The sequence below is a fragment of the Haemorhous mexicanus genome, chromosome 6, assembly GCF_027477595.1.
Source record: "Haemorhous mexicanus isolate bHaeMex1 chromosome 6, bHaeMex1.pri, whole genome shotgun sequence".
NCBI lineage: Eukaryota > Metazoa > Chordata > Aves > Passeriformes > Fringillidae > Haemorhous > Haemorhous mexicanus.
This window is the reverse complement of record NC_082346.1, coordinates 37,692,900-37,719,859: the sequence shown is the minus strand read 5'-3', so window position 1 is coordinate 37,719,859 and position 26,960 is coordinate 37,692,900.

Here is a 26,960-nt window from a genome sequence, read left to right as displayed (position 1 = left end):
TATATACTGCAGGCTTTGATTAGACACAGTGTATTTTATTCTGGCTGTATGAGTGCACTCATATCTACTGTGGATTGTCCAGTGTTTTTAATTAGGTATAGCAGCATCCCACCTGACATGTCTTTACTGCAGCATTGCTCTTGAGAGAACATTTAACTATTTTGACATTTGCTGTTGTTTTCTATGTTGATAGTCAGAATTCAAGGGAAATAAAGGAAGTAAGGTGGACAATTCCTGGAAGATATTAGGGCATGCAATAATTCAAGTACTAGGCAATTAATGCAATAATTAATTCTGCTCTAGTCTGGTCTTCTATGGCCTCACTTTAAGTCCTGCATGCAGTTTTGGGCTCAACAATATAAGGATATAAAGCTCTTAGAGATGGTCCAAAGTGGGGCTGTAAAGATGGTGAAGGGCCCTGAGTGGAAGCCATATGAGGAGCAGCTGAGGTCACTTTGTCTGTTCAGTCTGGAGAAAAGGAGACTGAGGGGAGACCTCACTGCAGTTACAACTTCCTTGTGAGGGGAAGAGGAGGGGCAGACACTGATCGCTTCTCTGTGGTGACAGTGACAGGACCTAAAGGAATGTCCTGAAACTGTGTCAGGGGAGGTTTAGGTTGGATATTAGCAAAAAGTTCTTACTCCAGGGGGTGGTTGGGTGCTAAAACAGGTTCCTCAGGGAAGTGGCCACAGCACCAGCCTGCCAGAGGTGTGATTCTTGACTTTGGCTTGCAGGGCCAAAGAGCTGGGCTTCAATGATCCTTGTGTGACCCTTCCAACTGAGGATACTCTATGATTTTATGAATTGTGATGTATATTCTTCCAAGGCTGTAAACTGCTGGATTCCTAGACCATGATCAACTCTCAATGTCTATCATCAGATTCCATTTTAGAATACTTAACTGACAAATTGGCAGCATGAAGATGATAAGACCAGAATTACAGGGTGTGTTCATAGCAGTCATGGAATTATTGTTCTTTCAGAAATTTATCCAATCACTTCCTAAAATCACAGAGGTATTACTGCAACAAATTGCAGTAAGGTATTCTACAGCTTCTTTTTTCCTGTGCAATGGCTGATTTTTTTGGAAATGCCCTTTTGACTTTTATGTCATGCATTTCCCCATGTCCTCCTACAGGGAGGACTTGGCAATCAGTAAATCCACATTTGGTGTCTCTATGCCACTTATAAATCTACAAAAAAATACCATTTTCTTTTTTATATATTAAAAATCACTTTCAATATTCCTTACATGAAAATTTTGATTTTTCCTTATTTGTCTTCTCTCTCTCTATATTTTTTAATTTATTCTGTCATTTCCTTTGAGACAGAGAGGTCTGACCTGTGCACAGAATTCCAGAAGTGGCTGTGAAGGATGTATGCTGTGGCATAATTTTTCTTTATTTCTTTCTTAGGAAATATGAGGTATTTCTACAGTAAGTAAAGATTATTCTCAGTTTCATCTTAAATTTCCAAGTCATGCTTGATGTTAACACAACTGATGTCAAGTGCATTAATTTCACTACCAGCATAACACCAAATCTAGTTTTGTATTGAAAAAAAAAAAAATTAGGCAAGAGGAATGTTGAAAGGAAGAAAACTGTCATAGGCAGTTCATGAATAAGTTTAGCATTAATACTTGACTAATCTCCACAATTTTATTTTTTCAGTAACACAGAAAAGTTACTAGTGGGAAAACATATTATGTAGAGTAAAAATTGTCTTTAAAAGTAATCAAACACATGATGTTCAAAAGTGGAGGTCAGTAGCTATTTATGATACTTATCATTTTTTAAATTAATGTTTCACAGGGGATTTTAAAACTTATTTTACATGTTTAACTGTTCCTGACCTGTATGTGAAATTTTAAGCCACTTATGCCCAGTTCTGTAAATTTTGTATCTCTCATGACTAAGGAACTGAGTTGTATTCTGGTGCAAAATATTTTAATTTTAAATTATATTTGAATAGTTCAAAAGGATACTACCACTAAAAAGATATATGCACATATATGCATTTAGGTCTCTAAACACATATTAAATAAGTCCATGAAATCTATTCACACAGATAAGTCCATAAAATGCATTTTTCCTTTCAAATTTCCAAGCATTGTTATGCCTATTTTGCAGTTAAGGAGTTAGACTCTAGGAATTGAATTTTCAGGCATCTGTGCAAGCTCTTTAGCCATAAGGCTTATTCACCTGTCAGCCTTCTATAGATAATTTCACTGGATATGGACCTATACTAAAACAAAGATAGGCAGATATATTTATACACATAGGTATATAAATGAATAACTGTTTTTTTTTTCTAATATGAAGTACAGGTAAAAGAACTTTCTATGTTTTATGATTTACAGGTTATTGTAAATTCATGAACTCATAAACCTTTAGGTAATAACATTTTCTGATAGATAATGTCCTTGTGGCTTCATAATTTGATATTTTTTTCAAGTGGAAATGTTGTTTTCTATGATGATTCTTTCTGTGTGTGGGTATGGGCTGTGGATAAATATTAGCAAACATGAGAGAAGGGTAATAGAATGGTCAGCCATCAGTTGCTGTGCAAGTTCCTGTCCTGTCAATTGATCTCAGTCACCATTTAATCAATTACATTTAATGACCTTTAATTTCAATAGGAGAAAAGAGATATTTTATTTAAATGGAAAACCAATAAGATGGTTGTCACAACACTGAGGGATAGGAAGAGAGCAGAGCAAAACAGATTATGAGCATATCAAAAGGGAAAATCACTGTCTCAATTAAAAGATTCTTTTGAATTTTCTGCTTTTGGGGTTCCTTTTTATTGGAGATTGCTCTTTTTTATCAACCAGTAAGGAGATTATGAAGTTAAATACTCTGTTTATATTTTCTGTTTACATACTCAGTGAATAGAACCTCTTATGTTTTTCTCTAACTGCATAGTAGAGTGATGTTATCTTTTCAGTATGAAAACAAAAATTCCTTTGTAACAGAAATGATCAGTATGATTGCTGAAGATGGAATTTTATGTCAAAAAAAGGCATGTTTGTCAGTTTGATATGGATTCTCCCATATTTTAGTGAACTCAGAGGTCCTGAATATCAGGAGTCATCTTAACTTGTTGTCCTTCATGCTCTTTGCCCTTTCCTGGCATAAACTATGCACATACTACACTTTGCAATTTTTTTTTTAAATACACAGAAAATGCATATTTTATATTCAAAAAAATGTATCAAACTGATGATTTCTACAAGAGATATCTCTTTCCTCTCCATCTGAAAACCTTCTTTTGTTTGGCAGCAAATAGCATCTTTTTTGTCTACTTCAAAGCCAAATTATTCCCCTTTCTAGTCCCTAAGATTTGAGCTATGTATTTATAAAAAATCTGGAGGCAAAGAGTATTTTGATGGTATCAAGCAATAGTTCAGCTGCTTATGTTTTACCACCTTTTGTTTTCTTGCATCTGAATATGCCAGTTTTCAAATACAAGGGCATATCTTACATTTCTTAGCCCTAACCATGGGATCAAAGGAAGGATGAGCTGAAAGTCACCAAAATATAAGAAATGTTCAAACAGTCCTGCAGTGCTACATTTGAGAGAGATTAGGATGCTCCCCATATGAGTGAATAACAAATAAATATACTCGTCTCGTTGAAGTCAGTTTTAAATTATTTTTAAAGAAAGGAAACTAATCATCAAGAATGAGCCATTTTTATTCTCAATATTCATTTTTGATTTTAAAAGCATTGTTTTACTGCATGGACTGACAGCTTTTATTATTGCTGTTACCCTCTCTCATGAAGTACCTCTTCCTCCTTTCTTTACAATTCCCAAATATTTACAGGAATACCATTGCAAAGGAATTCCATACAGGAAACTTTTCTCAACTTTCTAGTTCCTGGCTATCTAAATGCACTATTCAGCAGTTCATAAACAGACTCTAAATGACACCAGCATAGTATGTTTCTTCTCCCATCAGATGTCACTATTGGACATCCTGCTTCTTTGATGCTAAGGTGTTATTTTTGAATTTTATGTTTTTCTGGCTACCAAAATGAGTTATATTTATTGTTCACTATTTAAACACTGTAAGCAAACTGGTAATGAAAGAGGTGTTCTGATCTACAAATGTGTTTAGAAGGGATGTGGCATCTGTAAAGTTAAACTGAATTTTTAGTAGACCAGGTGATATAATTAGAAAAATTTGTCCAACTTTTGGTTAAATTGCTCTTTTCTAAGTCTAATTTCAAGAACATCAGAATGTGATAATTTCTCTTAGTGTAAAAGTAGATGAATTTGTATATTCCTAACAGTGGTTTTCCAAATCTCTTTGTCACTGTCTTACATGTGCTTTTTATCAGTTTTGGTCCCTGGTTTCTGAAATATCCACAGTAGTGTTAGGAGTTTTATCAATCTGGTTTTGAAGGATAATTAATGTTCAAAAGACCATGGATAATTTTATATTTCTCTCCTATTAACTATAAAATTTGCCCTCATGTTAAGTGACTTTCACAGATTTCAAGATCCTTTGTGGGATTAAAAAGGTTGTACTTTACTCATATCTTCCCTGGTATACCTTACATAAGAACTATTTAATCTGGTCAAAATCTATCTGAGAATTAGGCCTGAAGTCCTATCTTTAATGATATAAATTAAAATGCACAGACATTGTTACATTTTACAATCAAAACATTTCCTTTCCTTACCCACTAGAGTGAATTTAATTTACAATTGAGCTAGAACTTGATACATATACCTTCAGTACTTGCATACATTACCTTCCTCTTATCATAAAACTGCATTGCAGCATTTCAGGAAATGCTGCCCCAGAGGGTGATAATATAGTGAGTGCTTCTTTGTACCAGCTATTCATTTTATCACTGATTTAGAATGCAACATTTTGAGCATCATTTTCGGGATGACATAACTGTAAGAGTCTAATAAATGTAGACATACTCAAAAAGAGTATTTTTTACTGCAGTTTAGTGTACTGAAGAGACAGCTAACCCGAACCATTGCAATTCATCTCAGAAAAGAATGCAGCAAGCACTCTCTCATCAGATTATGTATGGTGGAGCTGCACAGTTGCAACTTCATTCCCCCGAATACCAACATAAAACCATAGCACAGTGCAATATATAGAAGAGTTTGAAAGAACATCCCAAGGAGTTTGCAATCTGCATCAGATCATTAAGACTGAGCGAGCAAATCAGTTCACAAGAATGTAAATATTTTGTCAGATAAAATTTTGAGAAAATTTGTAATGCATATATGTATTACATGTATAGACTATCCATATGCATAGACTAGAGGTGCTTCACTCTCTTCCCAGTCAAGTGACCTGCCACTAAAACACACCAAATGACTGATAAAGCATTTACGCTGAGCTGCATTCTCCTGATGCACCTACCAGAGAGACATGCAAATCAGAAAAAAAGAGAAACGCTGTTGAGATATATCCTGTTTTAGTCTTGCTGGTGCATTTCTAGATCATCATCAAGAAGTGGCAAGCACAAAGATTGATAATGATATATTCCTTCTTCTGTACTCAGAAGAGAGCTGGAAAAATACCTGTGTTGTCATAAAAATAACTTCTAGAACCTTTCTTTTTGTTTCATAATTTTTGTTGTCTCCCTTGTAATTTTTCTTTAATTTTATTGCGAGGTCTCCTTTCCTGTTTTACTTAGCAAAGAAGGAAGGAAGGAAGTGGCGGAAGGAAGGAAGTGGTGGAAGGAAGTGGCGGAAGGAAGGAAGGAAGGAAGGAAGGAAGGAAGTGGCAGAAGGAAGTGGTGGAAGGAAGTGGCGGAAGGAAGGAAGGAAGGAAGGAAGGAAGGAAGGAAGTGGCAGAAGGAAGGAAGTGGTGGAAGGAAGGAAGGAAAGAAGTGGCGGAAAGAAGGAAGGAAGGAAGGAAGGAACGAAGGAAGGAAGGAAGGAAGGAACGAAGGAAGGAAGGAAGGAAGGAGGGAGGGAGGGAGGGAGGGAGGGAGGAGAGAGAAGAATGTGGGAAAATATTACACATAGAAAAATTATACTTTGTACCTAAAACTGGGGGAAAAAAGAAAAGCTTGCATTGATGGAAAAGTGGTAAAAATAATTGCTAAAGTACTTTGTTTCTTTTTACAATTTCCCTCTAGAGTGCCAAATATTTTTTTACTCACTTGAATGATATCTTTAAAAGATTATTTCTGCTTACAGATCAATTCCACTGCCTCTTTTCTCTAGATGACAAGGAGAATTAGAAAAGCTAAAGTCTGCTTACTTTTTTCAAATTTATTCATGTCCTTGTTTTGCTTTTTACTTTCTGTTCTCTTCAATAACAGACAGAGTCAATAATTTCTTATAGTTCACTTAGAAGTTTGGTTCAGTTTGTTTCCCCAGATAGTTGTATCCAATGAATATTACCAATTTACTTCCCTTCTTAAATAGTCTTTATTTTCACTTAGTATTCCTTCCATCATGGCTTAGTTTGCAATACCTTCTTGACCAGGAACCTGCATGTCAAGTATTACACTATAATGCAGAGATATAGTATCATTGCAGGCAGATTCATGTAAGCAACCAAGCTATCATTTAATAAAGATAAGTTAGTTCAGTGAAACTACAGACTTGTAAGCTTCAGGAGAAACTTTACAAGCATGCCTGAGATCCTAACTACTGCTGGCTGGCTGTAGAAATGATTTTTAAAAAAATATCAGACTTTTTAAATTCTCAGTGTATAAAGCCTGTCTATATTTACAGCCTTAGAAACTGAGTTTAATTTAGTGGCAAAACATGCAGAGATTTCAGTTACACTTCTCTTTGCACCACTGGCATATCCAAACTGCAATTTTGGCAGGCTAAGCCTGAGACCATTTACTTGAAGGAAGTCATAGGAGTAATAAAACCTTCTCAGACAGTACATTTTGGATTAATGCAAGATTGACCTGTTTGAGTATTTTCTTTGCAGAAGGCGAAATGTACATTGTGATTCCATAGAATTTTGTTCACTGTATCCCATTTTATTGTGGAGAATGCGACAAGAAAACTATAGAAAAGGGAAGACAAAGAAATGGAGACAATTTTTTTTCTTTCAGTTTGGTTAAGATTGGTGTAAATTATTTTCATGGAAGCCTGCTCTGAGTATTTTTTATTATATACTCACTGTGAAATTATGTGTGTTTTTGATACCAAAAAAAGAGAGATTCTAGCACATATTAATGTCCTCTAGATCCAGGTATCTTTTGCATTGCTCTATGTGTTAAATTGCTCCATGGTCACACACAAATCTTGTGGAATAACACAATTAGTCTTTTTTTTTTTTCCCTCATCCTTTTCTTCAAGTCCATAAGTTTATCACTGTTATTTACGTAGTAAGATATGTGAGTAGAATATTCACTCCATCCGAACTAACAGAGCAGAAAAAGTGCTGGAGTTAGTGTTCCTATTTGGTTTTCTCTATAATGAATTTTAGGAAAATATGTTCTCTGTATTTTTAATCTAGTCTAATGAGATTTACAGCTGTTGAAATTTGTAAAAGTGACACAATGCCAACTGTGCAAGGGTTAGGCTGATAAAATTGTGAAATGACAAAATGATACCAACAATCTCCAAGTGAAGTTGAACTCACCTCAAGTTAAGAAGGTAAATCCTCAGTTCTAAGCCTTCATTAGAATTTCTTGTTTCTTTTCAAAGCCCCTGGTGGGGTAGGGATCAGAGTCTTTTCCAAAGCAGAAAGAAATAGGAAGAAAGGAAATGGCCTCAAGATGTGACAGATGCAACTTAGATTAGATATTAGAAAAAAGCTCTTAATCAAAAGAACTGCCAAGCATTGGAACAGACTGCCCAGAGAAGCGGTTGAATCACTAACCCTGCAGGTGATAAAAGGTCTTTAAAAGACCTGTAGACAGAGCAGTTAGGAACATTGTTTAGTGGGGGATGTGGAGCCCTGGGTTAACAGTTGGACTAGGGGATTTGAGAGGTCGTTTCAAAATTAAAATATTCTATGTGTCTATGAATAGCTGCCAAAATTTAATACATATAGATTCTGTCTAACGCAGAATTCTAGCCATCTTCGGATGTCTGACTGTTTAATTGAATTTCATTTTTTAGTAGCTAGACCAAGCCTTTAGCCCAGTAAATCTAAATTGCTATTGCTTAGCCTTACAGATTTGTATGCCAAGTTGTGTGATTCATATCAAGCAATTAAGTGATGTAATGTTAGTTTCTTTTCTGACACTGAGGTTGGACTTCTGATTTGATACCCTCAAACCCACCAGGCTGAGTTACTGTGATAGCTGAAGTTTAATATTGGGAAGTTTTTCATTTGTTATTACAAACATTGAAATGACACAGTATTTTATAGTCAAAATATATATTCCATTTCTTATGCTTGTAGTATTCATGAATTTATAGTGGATAGCTATGATTTTTCTAGAAAGGTCTCAAGATGACATAACTATGCTTCTAATGAAAAATGGCTCTAACAATGAGAAACTTATGGTAAAATATAAGACTGATACAGAAATGGTATTTTCTCCCAATACCTTTTGTGTCCATCATGTGCCCAGTGTGGCAGAAAATGTCTGTAACACAAAGCTGTGCAAGACATCAGAGGCAGAGACCTGTGAAGAATTCTTTGCGGTCAGACCCGAGAGGGCAGACATTGTGTCATTCCTGATCCTTCTTTAGTCCTTAGGAGTCCTATCATCTTATTCTTCACAGTGACACAAATGTTACAGTTTGCCCTGTGTGCACAGAACTACAACAGCTCCATAGCCTTAAACTCACAAGCCTTTTATTTCTCAAGCTACTTGTTACTACTCTCTATTATGAAACCATGGTTGTACTGTGGCAAGTTAAGGAAAAGAAGAACAGAATAAAAATGCTTGTTGCAGATAAAGCAGACCCATTGAAAGCACATTGAAAGCAACAGGAGGGTAAACATGAGCTCAGCAATGGTACACCTCAGAGCTGAGGCCTTGCAAACTCAATGCAAATCTTGCAGGCTGCTCTTAGCAATGGCAGTACTGTGGTGTGGGGCTGCAGGCTGCATTCACGCATACATTGCACTCACTCTCCAAACCATCATCACCACTGCAAACAAACCTACACAGGATCATTCATGTATTTATTCATCTTAGACAGGTCTTTGTTATTAGTAGTGATTCTTGGAAAGCATTATGGGCTTTTTAGTACTGAAAAAGAACTTGGCATTCCCAGTAATGTGGCTATGTTCACATGACTTAACCTCCTGACTTCTCAGATTTCTGTCTTTGCAGTTGCTATGAGTCCTTTTTTATTGAGTTAAATGAGGACCATACTAAGCCTTAGGACAGGGTATCAGTCAGGTCCATGTTTGATGTAGCTCTGCTCAACATTAGTTATATAAGATTTCCCATTTGAGAATATCACCAAAAATATCTCTATATATGAGCAAAAAGTTTTTTTTAAAGGAAAGGTTATTAGATGATATAAACTTGGAACACTCTAGAATGGATCCATAGCTTATAATACAGTTTCATTAATGACTTTATTTTGTTTCTTCATATGTTTGAGAACAAATTCTCAACTGTTTTTAGCAATCTAACAAAAGAGGTGCAATTGAACTTGATTTCCCAGAAGTTTTTTTTTCCTTAATTGAAGAAACAGTGTGGAATACTGATGGGTAATCTGATATGCAGTCCGTGCTGTATGGTAATCACAGAGCTAGAACCATCTTATTCTGAGGCATCTATCTCACAAGAGAAGGAAGTTATTACAAAAACGTACAAGGTATTTTTCACAATTTATGTACTGATTTTTTTCTGGCCAAAACTATTGTTGGGAAACAGTTCTTGGCAAAGACACTTCAGGAAAGGAATTTTATCTTCCTCAATTTTTTGTAAGAGTTTTCTGATACCTTCTACCTAAAAACCAATTAAAAATCCATAGGTGAACCATGTATTAATGTTCTTTCACCCCAGTTATACTTAACAAGGTAAAGTCCTTGTGAATTTGTTTCCAGTGTTCTCTCAGTTTATTTGGTTTGTAGATGCTTTGCCATATCTTCTGTATCTGATGGTATGGCAATGCCTCCCTCAAACTATAAATACCCTGACTGTTCTAAAATGTTTTGCTAAACTCATATAGGTAGGATTTGAAACTGGAGACTCCAGGAAAGCATTCTATAGTGAAAACAAAGTCTTCCAAATAAAACAAATCTCCAAATAAGCGATCAGAGCAGGATTTTTTTGCCTCCATATTAAAATTTCCTTTCATGTGGTTAGTTTGCATTAAGTGGCTACCTAGGGATATTCTTTACAATTAGTTGACATATTGTTTGGGTTCTTGTTGCTACCCTATATGTATAATGATCTGAATTCAGATGAAAGAAGTTTTATCCCCCAATACCTGAGAGACTGCAGCCCCCCTCCAAGTTTGCCACTTAAATCCCAACTGTGTTGTTGCCTTTAACTGTGTAAGACAGCAAGACAGCACATTTTGTAGATTAAACCAATAAACTAGCAAACATAAAAGAAACAAATCTCATAATTGTGGATTTCAATTAAAGAAAGGAAGATCAAAGCAAACATTCTGCTTGAAATTGCACAGCTGCTATCTACACAAAATGAGAAAAAAAATCCTTCTCCAGCCAGCCATAATTTTTGGGGTGGGGGAAGGAGGAGGGAGAGCTCAAACCCTGCAGTAGAACAGATTGCTTATGCTTCTCACGTCCCAATCAGTAATACAGAAATATTGAGTAATAAATTCCCTGCCTCTCCTGATCTGAGAAGCTCCCACCATCTGTGAAAGCCAATTTGTAACAGCTTTAGTATAAAGATTCAGTAAACAGACAATCACAAGCATTGTGCCAAACTGTACCAACATTTGAAGAAAAAAACATAAAGCCAAAGCATGAGTAACACCACGACCTTTGTATTGCAAAATTATCCAGCAACCAAAACACTTTTGACTGCAGAGATTTTTTTCCTTCTTTTCCCTGTCAGCAAGGCGTGCTGGAGCCTGCACACAGCTCGGCTACATCTGTGGGCTGTGTACACAGGTCTTGTCCTAATGCGCTGAATTATTATTGATGGCTGGGGCAGTTCTGCTCTGCTGGTGAACCAATAATGTCAAGGCAGTACCTGCAAGATTAATTATAGGAGAGAATGGGCTCTGCTTTCCAGGGACTGAGACTTTAATAGAGACTGAGCATTAGTTTCAGGGGATTCAACAGACAGCTGAACAAATGCCTCAGACAATGTTATACATGCTAAATCCTGGCACTTACTTCTTAGCAGTACTGAAAGAAAAGTTTCAACAATTGTGCTTAAACTGCAAAAAACAGAGGGCTCTATAAAGCAAATGCAAATGAAACAAACCCATACCAAGATTGCTGAAACAGGTTAGGCTCTATAAAGCCATGTGAGTATATTGCCCTCTGCAATCACCAAAGAGAAAGGAGACAGTAGCAAATTACTCTAGCATTAGCAGGAAAGGAAATGTTTTTTTGGGGACTGACAGTGCTCAGTTTTTCAAAATACATATGACATTCTACACATGGAAATGTAAGTTGGATCAAAGACCAGAATATTTTATGCTGTTTCTTTAGCACCACTGCAGTGGAAATTTGTACTCCACAGGGCATTTTAGCTGTAGAGAACAGAGAATATGCAGTGGATGAAGCTGCAGCCATAGCAACAGCTACATAAATTTTCAGGCAATGGCAGGCACGCAGTACACAATTTAAGCAGTATAACTCGTACACCGGCCTCAAAAAAAAAAAAAAAAAAAAAAAAAAAAAAAAAAAAAAAAAAAAAGAAGAAATACAAGGAAATTGGAGAATTGGAGAAGAGCCTGTCAAATATGGCTTTATCAATAGCTGGGCTTCCTGCATTTGCTTGTATGATTATAGAGAGGCAACTGAGATCTTAACTGTATCTCTTTTTTACTTAAGCCCTCACAGATTCCTCTTTATTGTTTTCATTATCTCCTAGGCCTAATAGTTTTGGAAAACTCCTGGGAATTCTGAGGCCAAATTTTCAATGTATTGTCCAGCTGCCCACATCTTATGTCTCTTTGTAGTTGTGCAATACATTTGACAAAATAATACCAAAATTAATGAGACCCACAGGCTGATGTGGCTCAGCTTAGTAAAAGATAGGCTTATGAAATTAATCTCAAAAGGGAATGAAATAAGTTCACACTTCACTGATTCTTCTGGTTCACAATTGCTAAGCACTTTACTGCTCTTCTTCAAACTTGAAACACAAGCACAACTATTAAGCAAATGCACTTGAGGCTGAAAGACCTACAGTAAAATGATATATTCAAGCTTTCATCTTCACTTTGTGTGCTTAGCTTCTGGGTGATTTCTTTCACAATGTCCTGTGAAACTCCACTGTCAAAATTTCATTGGCCACAGGTACATTGTGGGAGACCCTGAAGAACATCTCAGACTGCCTAGTAGTTTTGCAAGCCTTAGAGTTGATCAAAGGGACTCAAATCCTGCTCCAAAATGAAACAGCAAGGCTCTTAAAAGTTTTTTCTCCGTGCTGGAAAGAAGGACACTTTTTAAAATAATGCTTTCAGAACCAAAAGTTGTAATTTAAGCTGGGACACACCAGTGTTTTTCTTGGTTTTTTTTTTTTTTTTTATATTTGTGTTGTAGTGGCTGCGTCCATGGAAAAACTTAGAGATGTTGTTCTAAAACAGACGTAACTTCACAAACCTTGCTGTTCTGACAAAGTGGAGGATGCCAGCAAAATTATTTTGAAAAGAACACAATCAATTTAAATAGTAAACCCATTGTTTTCCTCTGAAGTCCAATTCATTTTTTACCAAGAGCAATTTAGTTCATATTAAATAAATAAAACTACAAAATCTAAACCTAGCATATGAGCGTAGGAAAGCATCTCCTGCTACAGTGTTCCCAGATGGGGCTTTTGAGGGGGTGAAGCTAACATAGCTCGTAGCAAAGTACCCGAGCTAAGAAAAAGAACTCGTATTTGGTTTGTCCCTGTATCTTTTCATGCTAGCATTAATTTAAGCTGCCCAGCAGTCACACAAATGGTGCTCAGTTTCCTGTCATACCATAAAGAATCAAAAGATATTAGGAGCCTAACTGGCAGTAGAGTACATTACTATGTTTGTTACCCCCTGAAGACAAAACTGGTTAGCTAAAATGTCACATTATTCCCAACCTTATTTAAATGAAGTACAATGGTATGGCTTTACTCTGTCTTTATCCCACAGTGGTTTGTGGACACGTGAAAAAACATGACAAAACTGTTACATGAGAGCATCATTCTATATGATCTATTTTATCTTGTAGTCAAAGGTTCTGGTGTTTCTCCTTAAACATCAGCTGGTATTTTTCTTACTGATTGTCTGAGTTTTGGGATGAAAGACATGTTGAACTCAAAAGCCCAGACCTGGATATTTTTTTTCTTCCAAACATTGAAAAGTTTTAAAATAGGAAATAAAAAGTCTTGAGTGTTATAAAAACATTTTTAAAATTTTGTGTAGATACTTCCGAGGTATTTAAATTGAAATAAATTTATAGTCATCATGAAATGAAAGCTCACAGCAAGAGTGAAAAAGTTGCCTGATAGAAGGTGGACGCAAACAGAAGATGGGTAGGCCAAATCCATTCAGTCCAGAGTAAATCATAGGTAGGATAGGTTATTTTAAAACAAATCAGATCTAAAAATTTCCCCAAATGGAAGAGTATGTCGCTGAATGCTGTTGGCACGTAAAATTACCTGAACTCAACAAGAAACAGATCTATGTCAAAACTTCAGTGCAAAACCTCTAAACATTTGTAATATGACTTTTGAAGTTTTCTCCTAACTTATTCTGGTGCAACTCTCAGGTCCAGCCAGTAGGATTGCTTCTGTCCCTCTCACTTGAAAACTAGTGGTACGAATGTATCAGACACATCTTTGGTCAGGTGATAGGAAACAGTAGGATAAAGACAAAGTCTAGATACTTTCTCCTGTGTTCTGGAATGTATTATGGAGGTGTTATGACCTGATCAACTTCAGTTTGTACTGCAGTACAATGCATCCTGCTAAAAATCATGCCCTGTCTGAGTTTTCCATCGTTGAAATGTTACCGAATCCCAAAACTGAGTTCAAAGGGTAAGCAGCCTTTGGACAACATTCGCCAAGGTGACTTATCAAGAGAAGCAGTAAAATAAGTGTTAATGGAATACAAAACAGAATTGTCATTCCTAAATGAGATTATTCATCAAACTTAGTTAATTAGTGCAGCAGACACTATCACTCCTCAGAAAAAGTAATATTCCACATTAGGCTTGAAGTATCTTTTAAGTGTTTAGCAAACAGTAGCTCTACCACTTTTACCTCATTTGAATGTGGTTGCTGTGCTAGAGCACGGATACTGACACCTACGTTTTTTTATTGAACTGCATGGAATAGCTAATTAAGTATTTTTAAAAGTGATTCCTACTTTTTCTGAACACCAACTTAGTGAAGAACATCAAGTTATTTGAATCAGTGATCAAGAGAGGCATATTTTCCCATGACAAAGTCAATTTCTGGCAAAAAATGCTGTAGAAATTTACAGCACTAAAAAGCTCTAGCAGAATAAAATAGCTTTTAATCTCCATCCATTTCCTTCCCCTCAGAGCATAATCAAGAGTCTCAACAACACAACTGCCACATCAACTATGGTGATGTGTCCTGGCTTTTCAAGAAATATTCATTATTTTTTCATTAAATATACAAATTAATTATAATTATATTGTGTTTGTGAACTTCTAGAAAAAAACCTGAAAGTCTGAATTTGAGTGCAGTTTTCTTACAGAAATATTTTTTGTGGCTGAATGGTTTCATGGCTTTGTAACTGTATTCATACAGTTTGCCCCACGAAAAATGAAGGGGATTCAAGATTTTTTGTATTTATACTTGCTGTAGTCAAGTACCTGCTGAACTTGACCTGTAGTCAAGTTCCCTGCTGCAGCCATAACTCAGGGAACGTTATTCTAGATAGGCAGCTATTAATCAAATAGAAGTGAAATACCTACTTTCAGTAATGTGTGACTAGTGCTCCACAGCCTCTGTTTGTGGCTCTTCATCAAGGAGCCCAAAGCCACCATTTGAGCCCAGATGGCTGTGAGGGACGGAAGGTGACTGCAGTCCTCCCTAAAAAAGATGTCTGTAACACTACATGGCTGTGTATGGCAAAGGAAGAGACAAGGATTGTTTTTCCTCATCATACTTTTTTTCCCAATAATTCTGAGTTTTTTTCTGAAAGTCAGATACACAACACTGTTGGGAGTCAGAGAGAGCCGACTAGTAAGGGTGCTCAGGAAGCCAGGCTGTAACTATCCATTATCAGAATCAGGAATGTGTTCACTTTCAGTGTTTTGAGCCAGGAAGGGAAATGGTACCTGAAGGAATACTTCTGGCTCTTCTATAAGACTGAATTAATTTTGCCATTATCCTTGGAGTGATAAAATTCAATTTTGCTTACTGTACTTTGAGAGAAGCTTTGAGCTGTCTGTGCACCACCTCACCAGAAAGAAAGGATAATTATTTTTGTAGAAATGCCCTCCTGTGACACAGACATCCTAGATTCTTCTCCTGTCTCTAGGCAAACCTTCTCATGAAGTCATAAACAATTCAGCATGTTTACAGGTTTAGAAGTGACCTGTGTCTTGATCTGGATATGTCAAAATCCAGGAAATAAGAAGCACAACAAAGAACAATAAGACTAGGGCAAGAAAATAAGTATTTGATACCGTTTGCAGGGAAAATCTATTTGGGATAAACAATCAGAAATTATATTTCTTTTTAAAATGGAAACCTGTTTGTGAAAAAATGAGACCTTCTACTTCATTTTCTGATTTAAAATAAGATACTTTCTATTGCAGTTTGAGTTAGTCTCAGTTGAATCTGAAACTGCCTACTCAAGGATTTTTCTTTGCAGCATCCTATTTCTAGGTCAAATGAGACAGAATTTTATGATTATATGAAAGATACTGTCTCCTAACTAGATTTTATTCAGAAATTCATGATCTGATTTATATGAGTTCTTTCAGCAATTCATAAGCTCTTCTCATTGCAGGACAGACTGTGGGACTTCCTCCTCAAAAATTCTCTTTTCCTACATTTCCTTATTTCTGGAACAAATTAAATTAAAAGCTTAATAGCTTTTTATTTTCTTGTCCAAGGTAATCAAAATTTTTCTAGTTAGTATGTCACTGATCACACCAGCTTATCTCCTAACTAAGATTAGTGTGTTTGTTTCAATAATTTCTCTCTTTAGAACAGTCAGTAAGCACAGGGAATCTGAGATTTTTAAGTAGCAAAGGGATTCAGAGCATGGTAAAATAGACAATACATCAAATTCAAATACCTAAATTGAAGAAATCATTCATAATACTTTTTAAAAAAAAATATGGATCAAACTTATTTTCAATTAAAATGACAAAGCTGACAACATCAAGCTCATATACAAGTAATGAAGTATGACTACTTTCAGTAGCAGAAGTGAATACATTCTTTTTGGTTTTAATATTATGTGCCTTGGTGTAATGATTAGGGAACAGATTCTTATCTAGCATGAGCTGCCATAACTGCACTAGGAAGTTACATGTTACACCATCTGAGAATCTACTTTGAATACCATACTCAGTTGCACTCTTGGGGTTTTTTTCCTAATATGAGGAGTTTTAGACAACTACTGAATAAAAGAAATTTCTTTTGGAGCTTTGCAAAAACAACCTTTGAAACCTACTATGATGTACAGAGTATAATCTAACAATCATGTCAACAGAGTTTATTTCCTTTGATTTCACACTATAGCTCTAGGCATCTGCCATAGCAGATAGAAGCAGCTTTTGATAGCTCACTCAAGCTATCATACCAGCAAATGACTTGAAAAAAGGGCTAACAGATTTTGGAAAAACAAAAATAGGGGAGGAAAGTAATAGTAAAAGAGAAACACAAAGCTGGCTTGTGCCAAAATAAAACATGTAGCTAGACCTGCCAGACTGTCTTCAGTAGTGAGGAACTCATGAATGTGTTCCCCAGTACTCTTAATCTTGTCACGTGAAGTAGTGCATAGTGGCAGAGCTATCAGCTAGAGCTGATTGTTAATTGAAATGGTAAGACTGGTTTATCATTATCTTACTATCTTTCCAGGACATAAATTTTGTTCTTACTACATATAAGCTAGGTGTTTTCAAAAACCTGTAAATTCTGCTGGTATAATTGAAAATTATTTTGATTCACCTTAGGAAATGAAATTGTGCTTGATATCTTTTGTTAGATATCTGAATTTGATGTCCACAGTGCCAAGCTCTGAATTTCCTCAATATTTAAAGAATCTAGTTCCACAACACTTCCTGATCTAAAGAGAGAATCATCTGGAAGGCATCCCTGCATCATATTTATAGTGTGAAAAGTTAACCACAAAATCTGTGTGTTTTTAGAGAAATGTTACATTACATGCTTCAGACTATAAAAGATGGTAAGGACAAAAGGGAAAACCAAACCCCAATACATTAAAATATTATTGTGAGAAAAATGGATTAGACCTGGAATTTTCACCCTGCCTAGAAAGAGGGGAGGTAGGAATAGTAGGATGTTTCCTTCCACTGGCTCATACCCACATATCTAGTAAAGGCTAAGCTGAACTGACACCGTCTGTCAGTGAGTTTGTTTACACTCTAGTTTTAGTTCTGCATTCCACCAAGCAGCAGGGAAACAGTTTGTTCAGTGTGCTTTGAAGTTAGTGATGAGAACTAGATTATGTTTAAGAAACTTTCTCTCCAAACAAGTGTTTACATGATGTAGAGCCATGATTTAGTGGGTCAGAAAAATTCCAACTGCCAAGGGACTTGCAGACTGCCTTATTGTATCCTGAGCACTAAACTCTGAATACACAAAAAACACTGCTTTGCAACTGGCACTGCCAGATGTGAGGGGACACAGGGTGGTCTGTCTCAGAAGCTCTGCAAACTGCAGTTGAAAAGCAAGCAGTTGTAAGTAGCTTGGCTCGAGCATCCTGACATGATTTTTTGTGGAGGGTGGGGATGGCATGATTCTGAAGAGCTCCTCAGTACAGCTGTCACTCCTGTCAGTATTACTTGAGCCACCACTGTGATAACTTGAACTCCCACCACCACTGCATTATTCACTATGCTCTTTGATCCTAGGAAACCCTGTTGCTGTACTGTGACTTCAAAGCTGCTGCCATAGCTGCATGTGTGGAAAGTTATCATCTACTGTAACTAACAAAAAAGTACTGAAAATCATTTACCCTTCTGTAACAGACCAAGTTTCTATTTGTTATAAATACATCCTGTGCTTTTAAGTTCCTAAATCAGTGATTTTAAGGTCCTAAATCAGTATACACTTTGGTCCTGGTTTCCATCTCTGGGACTGGATTTTCAGTGTGGTGTTCATTATTGAAGGTTTCCTTTTTGGCATAGTACTGGTCTATTTCTGGAGCCTTCAAGCTAGTACTCCCTGTCCATAAATTAACTACAAGATGCAAGACTAATGTCACCACTACCCAAACCTTAGTTATCTCTCTGAAACACCTTCTTATTAAGACTTCAAAAGTAGAAAATATTTCTTGAAATGGACCCTTAGAAAAAAAACCAGCAGTCCCAAGCCACACGCACACACACACACACATACACACACACAGAGACACACCTGCCTAAAACCACAAAATAACAAATAAATAAAAAACTCTGTACACACATCGTATGTACTTAAACATATGTGACCCCCTCCCTCATGTAACAGAGACTTTGGGTTGAGGTTAATGACATGATTTCTCTTAGAGGCACTGGAAAATTGCAGCCCTGATTATTGCTCTGTAATATGATAGGTAAATATGGCTAAATACTGACATCCTGAAATGCCTCATCATGTACTAGACATGCTCTTGCATGTTAGACATGAAATAAAGGTATGACTCATACACAACAACTGGATTATCCTCTAGAGACAGATGCTGATCTCTCCTCTGTGGTGACCAGTGACAGGACCCAAGGGAATGGCCAGAAGCTGTTGCAGGGGAGGTTTAGGTCAGATATTACAAAAAAGTTCTTCACTGGAGCAGGCTCCCCAGGGAAGTGGTCACAGTACCAGCCTGACAGAGTTCAAGAAGTGTTCAGGAAAAGTTCTTGGCCTCATGGTGTGACCCTTGGGGTGTCCTGTGCAGAGCCAGGAGTTGGATTTGATGGTTCTTGCAGGTCCTATCCAACTCAGTGTATTCAGTGATTCTGTGATCCAACAATATATACTAGGACAGAAGTATTTAATTACTGATTCTTGATTAATTGTTACTCTTAAATCAATTATATTTATGATTTTGTGTTAGGGCTTTAATAAAAAATGCAGATATAATACCTAAGATTTTTTTTCCCCTTAATTTTGGAAGGCAAGTTACTTTTAAAAACAAGAAAAAGAAGTGCACCCCAAGTAATTAAATTATATTTGATCTCAGAGATTTTAACCTCGTTCTAAGGCAGAATTTAGGAACCTTGTTTACATAAAATGTCAGAATATTTTAAAACATATTGTGAGGTCTAAACACCTTAGAAGCCCCTAGAAATGGTCAAACTATCAGCCAAGGAGGAAGCTTGATTTGATGATTCTTGGACCTGAGTCTGTGTTTCTATTAACTTCAAAGTGTTCTTCTGCAGTTCAAAATAAAAACAATCCATGATACTTTGGGATTTAGTATTAACACTAAATCAGGGAAATATTCCAATATTATTTAGGGAAGAGGAGGAGTCAATTCTAACATTCTTATGGATTTAGCAGTCTCTAATGTATTTCAGAGAAAAAAAGTCCTATCAATAAACCTTAACCGTTTCCCTTATTCAAAGACCACTGAACTCAAAAAGGATTTTATGAGGAGCCAAAAAGATTTAAAAGTTTCCATTTCCCTTGACTTTCATCTAGAAAGGATGTGAAAACAATCCTGTTCTTCTTCAGACTGGCTGGATAATCAGTTCCTGTTTAGGCCTTAAGATGTGCACAGATGACAGTTCAAGGCTTCAATGAGCCATGGAGATCAGTTAGGGAAACTGCTCATGAGGAGTCACAGTGCCAGTGTGGCAGGAAAGTGTCAGTGAGGGACAGGTACTTTAGTCTTCTTTCTTATTAATCTGTGCTGCCATTCCAGACCAAAAGGAAAAAAAAAAAAATCATGATTTTTCTAAGCTTCTAGTTTAATCAGTGTTTTCCAAAATTGTGAGTGGGAGAGAAGATATTTCATCTCTCTTTTCCAAGAGTTATTTACAGTCTCGCCCTGAAATTAGTATCAATCCCTAAACATGTTCCCTTGTGCAGAACTCAGATGGACCATTTATCTCATCATATGTGATCTAGGCACCCTCTAATCTCTGAGTTTCCCTCAGTCTAAAACTTCCAGAGCCTGTCATCTGCTATTAGGGACCACTCTCACACTGATGAGCTCTTCTCCTCTTTCCTCAGTTGAGTCTTAACTTTTCTCACAAGACAGGAAGATGAAATTGAAACACCATGTAGGCCGCTTAAGATGAACCCTTTATGGCAAGGGGCTTTCAGATCAAATTGGCGAAGTTCTCCATTAGAAAGTAGTTAATGAATGAACCATTTATGCTGGAATGCACTTTCATCAATTCAGTTTTTATGTGTGCAGTTGGAAAATTAAAAAAGTTATCATATGATGGTTCTTGAGAGATGTAAATTGTTTACATGTTCAGTTAAGGAGAAAGCAATCTGATGAATCTAATACATTTCAAAATATACACCAAAGAAAAATGAGACCAAGAACTAATTAAACAGAACAATAATCCTGAAAGGTGAGCTTGAGACAGGTATTTGAATTTCCCCATTAAAAAGATGCCTACCAGTGTCCTTCATCTTACTCTTTTGAGGTCTGTTCTGTTACATTAAAGCTCTTTTTTTGCTTTTAGTTTTATCAGTCAAGTTCCCTTTTAGACCAGGGTTGAATACTTCAGGAGAAGGAAGCATAGAAAAGACGAGTTCATCTCTTTCTCAGGACAGTAGCTCAACACTTAAATGTTAAGCACCAGGAAATCATTCCCATCTAGCTAGAGAAATCAGATATGAGGTCTTTTCTAGAAGATTCTAAAGAGCAACACTATCATCTTGTTGAGTTTTGATTTATTGGAAAAAGTATATCTACTGCCTTAGGGCGATGGCCAGGTGGACAAACAGGTCAGAAAGCAGTCAGTGTTTTGACCTGCCTTAGGAGCAACTACCTACCCAGCAGTGTAGATGCAAAAAAATTAGAATGCATACAAAAAGCTGAGCCATCGAGAACTGTTACTACTACTTTTCCCATGCCACTTGCACTCAGTAAAAAACAAAAGTGATCTAATAATACTCTGCATTTTCAATGTCTTAAATGTCTTAAAATGACTTCATAGTTAAATAACTGTGAATAAACTTTCACAGCAGCTACTCTGAGTGATTATGGAGTATGATGATCCTTAAATAAAATAAGACTCCAGCCTCTGCTTTCCTTATACTTAAATCTCTTAATCTTTAATATAAATATCTTCTCCACTAAAAACACAGGAGCATTGCATCAGCAGTTGTCAGGGGAAATTGTAGTACCCAGAAAGCCAAACAAGTCATTCACTGAAGGGCGAGCCAATGTATTGGGCTGTGAGACTTTAACAGTGTTAAAATTAGCAGAGCATTGCCAGAAGTGTGTCTGTATACTTTTGTTAGATGATACTACAAGTTGCAGTATGTAAAAAGCTGACAAAAGGAGAAAAGATGAAAGCAAAAAGCTAGGATATAACTAATGATAATAAAACTCCTGGCAAGTCAAATTACTGAGAGTCTCATATCAAAAGCAACTTTGACAGTAATGGGATTCCAGAGTCCATAAAATTAGTCATGATACAAAGATAAAAACATCAACAATTTGCATAAAAGCTTTCCTTTAAAGATTTAGCACTGTGTACCAAATGAAGAGAAAAAGCACTACCATAACAGTAACACTTTAATATAGGTATCCATTATCTAATGCTTATATAATGGAAGCCAAATTGAGCTCATTATTATCAGTGCTATTATGCTGAATACTAAATTAACTCATCATAGAAACACACTTGCTTAAAAAACTATTACCACAACATCAGTGACAAGGAAAAAAAATTGCATGCAAACTTCCTGAGATGACTAATTTGATTTCAGTGTTAACTTCTAATGCATTATTAATCAATAGTTCATTATACTTTAGGATAGCATTTAGTTTATTTATGGTTTATTTGTATACATTTCATTTCTGTAATCTTTTACTGTATTGCACTTTATTCCTATGTAAACAACTCTGGTTGTTCTGATACAGATTTACGGTAAATGCAAGTATGATATGTTTCTGTGTAATTCAAATTTGTTCTGTTTTCCAAAACCAGGAGAGGTACAAAAAGGGAGATGCAATTCAATGTAAAAAATAAGCAAAAGCTACAAGAAAAGACTGAAAATTTTACATTTTTAAATGACTTGCATAAAAATTTTTTGGTAAAAGATATACAAATATGGTGAATGAGTAGATGTTTAATGTAGTAGAATCACGTATATGAAACTCCAGGGTTACTTGGACTCTGCAAGTCTCATGAATTTTTTTGTTTGGTATCAAAATAAAATGCAATATTTGCATGATGAAATGTTAATACTCCTTCCTTCAGGACTGAATAAACCATAATTTCTATTAAAAGTGTTGTTTCAGAGTAATTTCAGAACTCCAATATGATTTTGTGGTAATAGAGTTTATGAGCAACAGAATAAAGGAAGTTATGATTCCTGGAAGGCAGAAGTTCTCTTGTCTTCATGACTGTTTTAGCACTTTAAAAAGTTACTAAAGAGCTCCTTTTACTCAGTGTTTCATGAAAAAGAAAAAAAAAGGCTATGATTTTTATTTACTTTTCTTTAATATTTTAATTTCTATTCACATTACAAATTCAACTATTTGTCTAAAAAATCCCATTTTGTAGAAGTAAATTAAAAATTAAAAGTGAATTGAAAAATATTTTCAAAGATAATTTCAAAATATTGAAGTCATTCTTCTAAAATGAGTTTTGTAGCAAATATTTTGGAAACAAAATTGAAAACTAGTTCTCTTGAGATGAAAATATTGGGTATGATATAATCTTTCTCTGATGACATCCTGTTTACAGAGGAAGTACACTAATCATTTGGCTTCCTAGTAATACTGAGAGAGTACAGGAAAGCTTTAAAAAGGCTGAAACTGGCTGCAAAAGGAAAGCAAAGAGATAATTCTGAGGAAACTTTATTTCCCTGTTATTAAATGGCATAGTGTTATTAGCTTATAGGATGATTCACAAAATGGTAATTCATTTCATCCTCGTATTGAAGGCTTGAGATATTCTCAAAAATAAATGAGCTAAATAAAGCATTACTATGTGACATTATGTATACAGATTTTGAAGAAATTTCTTCATAAGTTTTTCACATTTCAGGGCCATCTTTCTTTTTGTGCAGTGGTCCTTTGTTGTGAGAGGACTCTTCAAATTTTAGAGTCTGTTTCCATGGGGTAATTAAATAATATGTATATAAATCGTCCTATATTCCTTACAGTGTCACAGGAATGATTTTCACGTGGTATGCACATGGACAGAAATTCTAAAGCCTTAAACCAAAGAACTTTTAGTTTTATAGAAAATTTGGAAAAAGATGTTCTCAGGTAAACTTGAAAACAATTTTAAATATTCAAATATTTATTTTAGTGATACAAACAAGAAAATCAGAAGCATGCTGACCAACTTGAGATAAAATATTTTATTTCCTTGTCTGTTTACTTTTTCTGTTTGCTGAACTTTTTTTTTTTGAGAGGAAATATTCATCACAAAGGCTTTATGAAAGGAAAAAAAAAACTATTAGGGAAATATTTGGAAGATATTGAAATGTGAATAGCTTTAATTAAAATTCATCAAAAAATAAGACTGCCAATGTGTAAAGTTTAAAGATTGAATTAGCTAAAGTAGTGATTGCCTTATTTACACATTTCTAATAAGCAAAATAGCTATATAGTTAATTTTCTGGAGAGACTGATTCTTTCTTTTCTCTTCCCACTTGTTTGGGTGACAATGGAGGGATTACCAAAATAGGTAAAATGTTATATTTTTGTGAGTTGTAGTTTCTTATCTCTCAATGAAAAAAAATTATCTTCTTTTAAAAACAAGCATAAAGTCAGAGTTACAGCACAGTAGTCTTCACTGTTAATCTTTTCCTTGATTTTCTGCACTGGAACAAGGAAGACCTGGCCAAACTCTCAGCATTTTCATGGCACCTTTGAGGCCCCTATTCCAGTAGTTAGCCAATATGTCAAGTACAAATTGCATCAATATTTTTGATGGAAGATGATATTTCTGTATGGTTACTAATGGCTGGAATAACTGAGACATTACTGAAGCAAATTTTTGAAGCATTGTTTTGCCAGTCAAAAAAATCCCCTGGCAACAGCTATATATATATGTGTAGGGAAGAGTTACAGTTTAAACAGGTTGAAGGAATAGTGTCATGTACCCAGATAATTTGTTACATGATCTCTTTTGCAGCCAAGATACACAGTTAAAAGCATAAAAGGTTGTTGGATTTGGCCTATGGATCCAGCCTTTCCAGGTCCCTCTAGCAGAGCTCTCCTAAGTGACAGGGAATTTCCAGTAACTGATCTTAAACTGGATTCCACTTTTCTTAACTTGTCCAAAGGGTACAGTCACAAAGCTAGTAAATGAGAGACAGAGATAAACCCTTCCAGAAAGTATTTCATCAATATAAGAAAGCTATTAAGCTTTTAGAAAGTGTCCAAAGGAGGGCAGTGAAGATGGTGAAGAGCCTTGAGGGGAAGCTGTAAGCAAAGCAGCTGAGGCCACTTGGTCTGCTCAGCCTGGAGGAGACTGAGGGGAGAGCTCAGTGCAGTTACAGCTTCCTGCGAGGGGAAGAGGAGGGGCAGGCACTGGTCTCTTCTCTGGGGTGACAGGGACAGAGCCTGAGGGAATAGCCAGAAGAGGTTTAGGTTGGATGTTAGAAAAAGATTCCTCATCCAGAGGGTGTTAGGGCACTGGAGCAGGCTCCCAGGGGAAGGGGTGAGCACCAGCCTGACAGAGCTGAAGAAGCATTTGGATAATGCTTTGCAGGTACACCATGTGGCTCTTGGGGATGCTGCTGTGCAAAGCCAGGAGTTGAACACAATGATCCTTGTGGGTACCTTCCAACTCAGCATATTCTGTGATTCTGTGATCATGTTTGTCTTGCATGCCTTTCACAGGTGAAGATAAATTGCAATTTAAAGGGATTTCTATTTCATCAGACCACTAGTTGACTTAATATTTCAATTCTGATCAGATAGATCCTATCTCTGATTTTGGAATCTAAGATGTATTATTTTCAAGTATTTTAATTGATTAAATTAATTTTCCTGAATATGAGTTTTTATATTTGCACACAAACTTATGACCACTGCAATCCATAAAGTGCCCTGGCTAAAGTCATTATAGTGACCTCCATTCCCTTTATTTAGCTAGGATGGTCATTGCTCACATGGTGATCTTTTTTGTCCTCCCATATTCTATACAGCAGCAACTGTTCAGAGACAACCTCACATTTTTTTTAATGTTAAAGCGACCACCAGATGGCGATCTTACAATTGCATAAATAAAATACGAACCAAATTGAGTGTGGATTGGTTTGGTCTAGCTTATATTTAGTGGGTATTGTTTATTTTTTTTAATAAAACAAAAAACAGGGCCTAAACTGTGCATTAACTGTCTCCAGGTATTTTAATTTGCTGCAGGTTTTATTAGAGTCTATTCTTAATAGTGAATTCTTAGAGAATTTTGTAAGAGTGAATTCCTTGAATTCTTCAATTTTCCTTTCTCCGGGGTAATACATTTTAGTTCTCTACTTATTATTAAATCTCTAATTGCTGAAACACAAAACACTAGCATGGGGACTCCCACAGAGTATGCAGTGCTACATTTTTCAATGAAATTATGGTCAGCATGTCACTACTTCCCATTTTGTATAGCAGCAAAGCCTTTTTAAAGACTTTTCAGTTTGCATAGCCAGGCTCACAAATTGATCTGTCTGTCAAACCGATGCAGGTGCCAGACTGATGCAAGTGCCAGACACATACTAAGAGCCTTTTCCAAAGTCTGAAGCCTCAGCTGGTAGGCTTTCTACTGCTTAGACTCAGCTTTGGGCCAAACCTTTTTTTTCTGCTTCAGCCTCCGTCTGATATACATCTAGGATAGATCTGATGTAGAAAGCAATTTCCTGGAATAGTGTATTCCCCAGAATACACTATTCTCCATCAATTTAAAATGGCAAAGTCAGGTATTTAAAAATAATTTTTGGCAATATATACTTTCCCTCTGACAAGCAGTGTTGGATTGCTCGATATTTGATCATGTTAATTGAAAAGAATAAAATGAGTAGGAGTTTGAAGACCAGACAGACCAACTATGATAGTCAAAAAGATAGTAGAACAAAATGGTAAACAATCAATTTTTAAAAACCTAGAGGAAAACATGTGGTTTTGGAGAAATAGCCAACATGGATTTGTCAAAAAGAAATCAGGTCAAACCAGCCAAATTTCCTTTTCTGAAAGCATGACCTCTCTAGATGAGGCAGAAGACAAAAGAGGTGGCAAATTTTGATGTTGGAATAAAAAGTTCCACTTAGCATTCATGCAAACAAAAGTCGGTATGAAATTACCTTATAGGTGCAAAACCTGTTAAAAATCATACTCAGAGATTAATTAGAATGAGTTCAAGATAAACTAGAATGAGTTCATGGTCTGACTAGACAGTCTGTGTTGAAGTGTGTCAGCACTTTCCTCACTAGCTTGTATGATGAAAAAAACCAGAATTACCTCAGTTGGTGAGAGCATGAAGCTACTAACTCCAAGGTTGTGGGTTCAGCATGGGCCACTCATTTAAGAGCTGTACTTGATGATCCTTGTGGGTACCCTCCCACTCAGACTTTTCT